The 8,043-nt window shown below is 39.5% G+C and overlaps 1 protein-coding gene across 1 annotated transcript in view; it reads right to left on the reverse strand.

The window, feature by feature from the left end:
* The window catches only part of LOC144373271 (dual specificity mitogen-activated protein kinase kinase 6-like), a 32,131-nt gene extending 24,347 nt beyond the window's left edge, over nucleotides 1-7,784 (reverse strand). The window contains exons 1-2 of the mRNA XM_078036374.1: nucleotides 7,376-7,784; nucleotides 4,520-4,586 (exon numbers count right to left, since the gene is read on the reverse strand). The gene's annotated coding sequence lies outside the window, so the exon portion shown is untranslated. The remainder of the gene's footprint in view (nucleotides 1-4,519; nucleotides 4,587-7,375) is intronic.
* Between the last annotated feature and the right edge of the window lie 259 nt (nucleotides 7,785-8,043).

Here is an 8,043-nt window from a genome sequence, read left to right on the forward strand (position 1 = left end):
TACCATTGACAGGACAATCAGAAAATACTACGACTTACTCTCACAGATTTGACTGCTTAGAAGTAGACCAACTTCTCAAAAAACACATTCTACCAAAAGTCAGCCCTGATGAAACAGATAATCTGAATAGCCCTATATCTATTAAAGAAATTGAGAAATTTAAAAGTTCCAGGAAAATATACAGGCAATCTGATTTCACTGGAGAATTTTAGCATTCAAAGATTTAACACCAGTTTTACCCAAGGACCACTGAAAAATACAAGAGGGTATACTTTTCACCAATTCCACTTTATGAGGACCTTACTATCTTATCAGAAAACAAGGCACAAAAGAAATAATAAATAAATCACCAGAGACCAACATGTCTCAAAATGCTGATTTTAAAATCCTCAATAAAATTTTAGCAAATCAAACCTAACAATATATAAAAATATAGTATACGTGCCACCAATTAATCAATATAATCCCCAAATCAATATGACAAAGAGGAAAAACCTTATGATCATATCAACTGATACAGGGAAAGTAGCCAACAAAATTCAACATCCATTTATAATAAAAATCCTCAGCATATTATGACTAGAAATGACTTTTTCTACCTCATAAACAGCATCAAGAAGAACTATACAGTTAACACTGGACTTAAGCAGAAAAGACTAAAAGTTTTTCCCCAAGATGGGCAACAAAGATTATTTGTAGAGTCTTACCGATTGTACTTGACAGTACTAGACATCCTTGCCCCTTTGATAAGGCAAGAAAATAAAAGTTTTAAAAGTAGAGACTAGGAAGGGGGACATAAAACTCTGTTCACAGATGCCATGATTATCTACATAGAAAATCCTAGGGACAGGACTGGGGTTGTGGCTCAGTGGTAGAGCACTTGCCTAGCGTGTGTGAGGCACTGGGTTTGATCCCTGGCACCACATAAAATCAACAAATAAAGGTATTGTGTCCATCTACAACTAAAAACAAATTTAAAAAAAAAAAAGAAAATCTTAGGGACCCCAGAACTAATACCTGAGTTCAGTAAAGTCATAGGAAATAAGATCAACACAGAAGAATTAACTGCACTTCTATATGTTGACAACGAAGGATAGAAACCAAAATTAAAAAACTAAATGCCACTTACAGTTGCTCCAAGGAAATCTACTTAGATAGAAATCTGAACAAGTCATAATGAAGAGGATCATCACAAAAATTCTGATGAAAGAAACTGTTAAAAAACTAAATATTGAGAAAAATTAACCACGTTCATAGATTGGAAGGGTCAATGTAATAAGAGTGTCATTTATCCCTAACTTGATCTCTAGGTTAAACTCAGTTCTTAATAAAATGTCAGCAAGTTCTTTTGTGGACAAAGACAAGTTTATTCTAAAAGTTATATGAAAAGAGAAAAGGCCTTTGAAGAGCCAACATAACTTTGAAAATCAGAACAAAGTGGCAAGCATCGCTTTTCCCAATATTAGGACTTAGTATATAGCTGCAATAATCAAGACAGTGTGACGCTGGCAGAAGAACAGACACATAAATCAATGGAACAGAACAGAGATCCAGAAATAGATCAAAGCAGGCATGCCTATTGGTATTAGACAAAGGAGCAAACACAACTCAACAGAGGAGGGATTTCCACTGAAACGAGTGGAAATCCTTTGGCAAAAATATAAAGCTCAACCTAACCCTCGTAACTTTTACAAAAATGAACTGCAAATGGATCAGGGGCTTAAATGTAAAACTATACAGTTTCTACACAAAAACAGAGAAAAATCTTTAGGACCTGGGACAAGGTAAAGGTTCTTAGGCTTATTACCAAAAGCATGATTGGTAAAGAGGAATAACTTATAAACTGGATTTCATCGAAATTAAAACATTTTTTGTATGACTGCACATATGGGGTGACGCGACATCGGGTACAACCAGAGAAACAAAAAGTTGTGCTCCATTTGTGTGCAATGAATCAAAATGCATTCTAGTGTCCTACATACCTAATTAGAATAAATAAATAAATAAATTTGGTCTTTGATCCTGCTGAAAGGATAAAAAGATAAATTACAAACGGGGAGAAAATATTTTCATATCACATACTTTAAAAAGTTCTCATGTCTAGAATATATAAGTAATTGCCAATAGTCAACAAGAAAAAGCAATCTCATTAGTTAGTAGGCAAAAGATAGATGCCAGACATTTCACCAAAGAAAGTATGTGGATGGAAAATAAACACCTAAAGACATATTCTATATAACTAGCTACTAGAGAAATTCAAATTAAAACTACAATGTGGAGCTGGGGTTGTGACTCAGTGGTAGAGCACTTGCCTAGCACATGTGAGGCACTAGGTTCGATCCTCAGCACAACATAAAAATAAATAAAGTTAAAAACAAACTACAGTGACACATCACTACCCATCAGAAAAGCTGATATGAAAAACGGTGCTATTATCAAATTCTGCAGAGCAAGTGTATCATTCATACATTATCGTTGAAAACATAATATGTTACAATCACTCTGGAAAATAGTTGGGCAAGTCTTTCAAAATGGAAAACGTCCTTACCATATAAACCAAAAGAGAAATGAAGACTTATTCTCATGTAAGGAGTTACACAGGAATGTCATGACTTTGTTCATAATAGTCAAAAACTGGAAGCCATCCATATTTCCTTCAAAGGCTGAAGGGTTAAATAAGCGGTGCTATAACTATGCCGTGGAACAGTTATTGATACACTACATGCAGCAACTTGAATCAATCTCAGGGAAATTAAGTTGAATGAAATAAAGTCTCAAGCCAGGTGCAATGAGCCACACCTGTAATCTCTGTGACTTGAGAGGCTGAGGCAGGAGGGTCACTAGTTGGGGGCCCACCTCAGCAACTTAGTGAGACCCTGTCCAAAATAAAATTAGAAGACTGAGAATGTACTTCAGTGGTAAAGTGCCCTGGGGAGGAGGTAAGCATGACTTTTAGTGGGTCACATCAAGTCTTGTATTGTTCATACAGTTAAGCATCTTGATGATGACAGTGGTTACCTCCAGCAAAACTGACAAAGACAACAAGATCACAAAGCTACGCAAGTCAACTACATAGAACTACGCATGTATACACACACACAAATAAGTGAGCACTTGTAAAGCCATTAGAACTGAATATATCTGTGAATATATCTGTGGTTTGCACCAATATGGCTTCATCATACCGTAGTTGTGTAAAATGTTCACATGGGGGGATTTTGGTGCAGTCTAGGTCAAAGTTAAATGTGACTTTCATATATATGCCTTTGCAACCTTCTGTGTATCTACAATTATTTTAAAATAAATATTTTTAAAGTATATCCCACCAAGTTCTTCCCACAGTGGCAAGATGGAACACATATTTGACTCCAAACTAGTCAGAGGGGAAAAAATAGTAATTACACAATTTACAAGTCCTCAGGGGAGAGCCCAACTGCTCAGAGGAACCCCATTCCAAAAAAAAAAAAAAAAAAAATTCTAGACATTGTTATGGGGAAAACTTCCTCCTACAGATCCTCACAAACCAACCTCCTCACTCGACCTTAACCTCTCAGGCTACCATAAAGGGTCCTGAAGAGTATAGCTCTTTATTTCACTCTGTCCATAAAGGTTCTTCAATACATTTTTCTGCATGTGGCTGCCTGACCTTGGCCGCCTGAGGGGACATGATCACATTTATGAGTGCATCCCAACACTAGAGGGCGCACTTTCCAATAGGATGGATCACAGGGCAGGACAAACCATTCACAGAGGAGGCACTTTGAAGACCAGAGCAAAAGCTTTAAAACCTCAACATTCCTCCCGGATGCACTCTCTTTGTAGTTGCTCTGTCTCTCCAGTGGCCCTGGTATGATTTTTTGTTGTTGTTGTTGTTTTGCCATGGAATTTCTATTCGTGACTTGCAGATGTCATGGAGGTGGTTGTACTTCCAGAGGAGACATACCCTTCCCACCCCACAGAGAGACAAAGAAAGAAGGCTCACAGAGAGGGCATCCTGCTCCACCAGGACTTGAGCTCACCTGGGGATTTGGGCCAAAGGCTTAGCTAATAAAGAAGTGTTCCTTTACCTCATTTTGCCTGCTGTTTATAAGGGACAGGATCTAGGTCTCAAGGATGTGGGTCCTCATCAAATACCACCTTTCCGCCTCAACCCGTGTTTTACAGCAGTGACTCTCACAGGGATGTGTCTCTTCTTTCAGATCTACAGGGGGGAAACAGGACAGTCCACATCCGGGGACCTCTCTGGTCTTCTGTAGGACCTCGGCTGACAAACGCCTGTGCCACACAATTCTGACTCCACCAATAATCTGAGGCACTGACTTCAAAGCTAACCATTGATTGTAGATGGAATGTGATGATTTCAAGTCTCAGAACAGCCAGGAAACGACTTCCCCCTGAATGGACTCCTCTTTCTAACACCTACATCCAAGGCCAAGGCCTGGCTCATGACCCCCAAAATGAACCCATTGGGAGGCTAAGTCCTCATGCTTGAGTTAAGATGATAATTGTGCCAACTTACGTGGAACTGGTCTGAGGTTGTTCAAATGCTTCTTTTGGAATTTTAAGGCCAGGGTTTCTCTTCTTGCCTATTGGGAAAGATGTAAGGACAAAGTTAAAAATCTACATCGTAGCAAGAGAGCAGCCACAGAAACACACTGTCACCTCCCGATTCTGAGTATTGTTTCCTATCCAGGCAGTCTGTCACGCTCTCCAGCCACCGCAGCGTGTCCCAAATGCAAACTGGCTTCAGGAATGACGTTTTCACCAACAAGGAGAACATGTCAAGGTAAGAATGACAACTCTGTGTTCCTAGGAAGATGTACCCTTTCTCCTTTCGGAGAATGGCATTCCAATTTTTTTTTTCTTTTTTCACAGAATACTCATGATGACAGATGACGTTGGTTACCGGAGAATTTGGGGGGGGGGGATTGGGTGTTTTTTTTATTTTGTTTGTTGTGGTTTTTGCTTCTTTTTAATGTCAAATGTAGTTACTCTTATCTCAGTATCCTTCAGTTTTCTAAGTTGATCTGTGAACAATTGCTAGACTTAATGATGGGTGTAAAAGAAAAACTCTTTTTTCTCTTTTGCCCTGTCCCATTCCATGGCTACCTGCCACAAGTTGGAAAAACCTAAGAGAAGGTTTTTAAACCTTAAGCCTAGAATAATATTTATTTACATTTGCTTTGCTCCAAGAAGGGTTAAGATAACAGATGGGTTCTTGCAAGGAGGATTTCATGTCTTTGGGGACCAGATAGGAACAGACTCTGATATTGTTCATCCCTGGGCTTTGAAACTGTAAAAGAGTTTGGCTCAAATACTTTTGTTCATGAGGTAAAAAGAACAAACTGAGAAGTGCTAGCCCAGGAAGCAGATCAAAGAGAACAGGCTTCTAAGAGCCTGGGATTTTCCTCAGCTATGGAGAGCCTGTGCCTCTTGGTGCTTGGCAGGGAGAACCCAAGCAGAGCTGGGTCTTCAGAGCTCTGCTTCCTCTCTCACCTCTTCTCTGCATTGTCACTGAGCACCACAGAGCTGGCACAAGCCACGGATAAAGTCCTGGGTAGATCCCGAAGTCGCAAAGAAACGAAGTCAAATAAGGTAAACTCGTTGCAGGACAATGACATCAGAATACCTAAGTTGATTGACACTCCAATGGAGAGCAGTCTTCACTATCCACAGTGGCAGAAGCATAGAGAGTCGGCCAGAGAGCGAGGGGTGTGGAGAACAAGGGCTTTCGAGTTTGAAAATCCCCAGCTTACATCTGGTTCTTCCATTTTTTTTTAACCAAAACCCCTCCAGAATCATTTTCAACTGACTCTCGATTTCCTCAATTGTAAAATAGGAAAGTGACATCAACACCCACATCAGTGAACTGTGAGAATCGAATCAGACAAAGCAGAGGAAAAAACACGGAGATCCCATAAGTACCTGTTGATTACAGTCAGAGAAACAGCCGCGTGGTTCCATTTTCTAAAAAGTCATTTAAGAAATTCATGAAAAAAAACTGGTCATATTATTAGAACCCAACATAATGCATAAATGAGGGTTGTTTTTCTTTCTGTTCCTTCAAAATCCAATATCTAGATCAATTCTTCCATTTTATATAAAGCCAGGAAATCAGCACAGAGAAAACCCTTTTAGGAACACAATTAGTAAAATACTTTTTTCTCAGTTCTCAACTCATTTCTCTCTAAGCATTTGATAAGATTCATAACTCACCATTCCTTCTCCTGCTCTCAGACTTCAGAAGGCTATTAGCATGTTTGACTTAATTAGTTGACACATTGCAATGTCAAGTGACAACACACAGAGTTTTACTATGTATCTGTGCTAGATTTGAGTGTGAGAACCCAAATAGCTACCTGGCCTAGTTCCAACAAGTGTCATCCCTGGGCTTCAGTCACACAGACAGGGAAAGCTATTAAATGAGATGGTCCAGTGAGGACTGAATGATAGATTCACACACACATTCCAATGCAGGTGAAACGTAATCCTGGTAATCCCAACAGATATAATCCTATAGTTCTCTCTTTCAAATATATATATAATATAATATATAATGTATATATACATATATATAATATATATAATGTATAATTTATATATACACACACACACACACACACACATACACACACACATGTAGTTGTCTGTGAAAAAGGTCTTCCATTGGTCATTTAAAGAAACCAAAAGCAGAAGTTACTCTGAAAGTCATGTGTCCTCCTTGTCTTCATCTCAGTTCTTATAAAATTGATGTAGAGAGTCCCATTCATTAAGAAAAGCTCCTTTGAAAAGCCTTCCTAAGGAACCTAATTAATGGTTCATGTAGCCATTAATTAGGAGCAATTCCTAAAAGTATTTAATTATCATATCATAACTCATAAATTATCAAGACATCTATTTAAGGAAATAGAGAGAAGGAGAGAAGCCTCTGGGTACTAAAGAAATAAACGACCTAAACCACAGTAAAGTCTTCCAACTGGGAAAGAAAAAAAAACTTGGTTCCCTCCCTTCACTTTCACCCCAGAACCTCCCAGGGCCACATTCACACCACTCTTCCCCTGAATTGGCCCCCTGGTGGGTGAAATTACCAGCTTCTGGTCTCCTGACTCAAACCCTGACTACAGATTCATCTTAGATATTTACACAGACCTCAAGGTTTTCCTTAAATACAAATACTTCAAGACAGAGCAACGCCCCGACAACAAGAAGTCAAAGACGTTCCAGGAGACACCAAACCTAGTTGAGTCACACCATTAGAAAATTCACTGCCTTCACTCTGTAGATGGCCTAAAATGAAAATCACAGATACACACACACACACACACACACACACACACACACACACACACACACCGACATTCTGGAATTCACTTACTTGCCCATCTCTGAAACTGTAAGCATCCCTGAGGAGGTTTGCAAGGCTGCAAGGGAGGCCCACAGAAGCAAACCCCACAGAATCCATGCTTCCTTTAGCTCCAAAGATCACACACTTCGGCCAGCCCCAGCCAGGAGGAACACAACCCAGCAGACTCCACCTCCTCCTTAAGTCTGGATCACAACAAACCTCCAAGAGCTCATTGTTCCCAGGAAACTGCAGCCTCAGGAAGGGAGAGAGGAAGTGGGTCCTTTTGGACACCCAGGCGTGGCATTAATCATTAAGCAGACCTGGGGACATAAATCTATAAAGTAATTACAGACAGTACAATGTTCTCCAGCCTTTCTATAAATGCCTCTTTCATTTCTTAAAAGAAAGAAACACAATAAGTGGTCAGTTTCCAGCTGTGTTTATTCCAGAGCAATCTGTTCCAGCTAGGAAGGCTGCAACCCCTGACACTAACACTGAACACTGTTAAAAAATATATTAATGGGAGGGAGCCATACGAATAATGGAGCTAAGTGACCAACTGTATTGGCCAGTTTTCTCCCGTGGGAGACCAAAACCAAAACAAAAAAAAAGAAGTCAGAAAATAGGCTTTATATGATGTCAGAAGCTAGCAACCAGCCTTCTCAGAATGAGAGAGAGAGAGAGAGAGAGAGAGGATT

Source organism: Ictidomys tridecemlineatus, unplaced genomic scaffold, assembly GCF_052094955.1.
Source record: "Ictidomys tridecemlineatus isolate mIctTri1 unplaced genomic scaffold, mIctTri1.hap1 Scaffold_338, whole genome shotgun sequence".
Lineage (NCBI taxonomy): Eukaryota > Metazoa > Chordata > Mammalia > Rodentia > Sciuridae > Ictidomys > Ictidomys tridecemlineatus.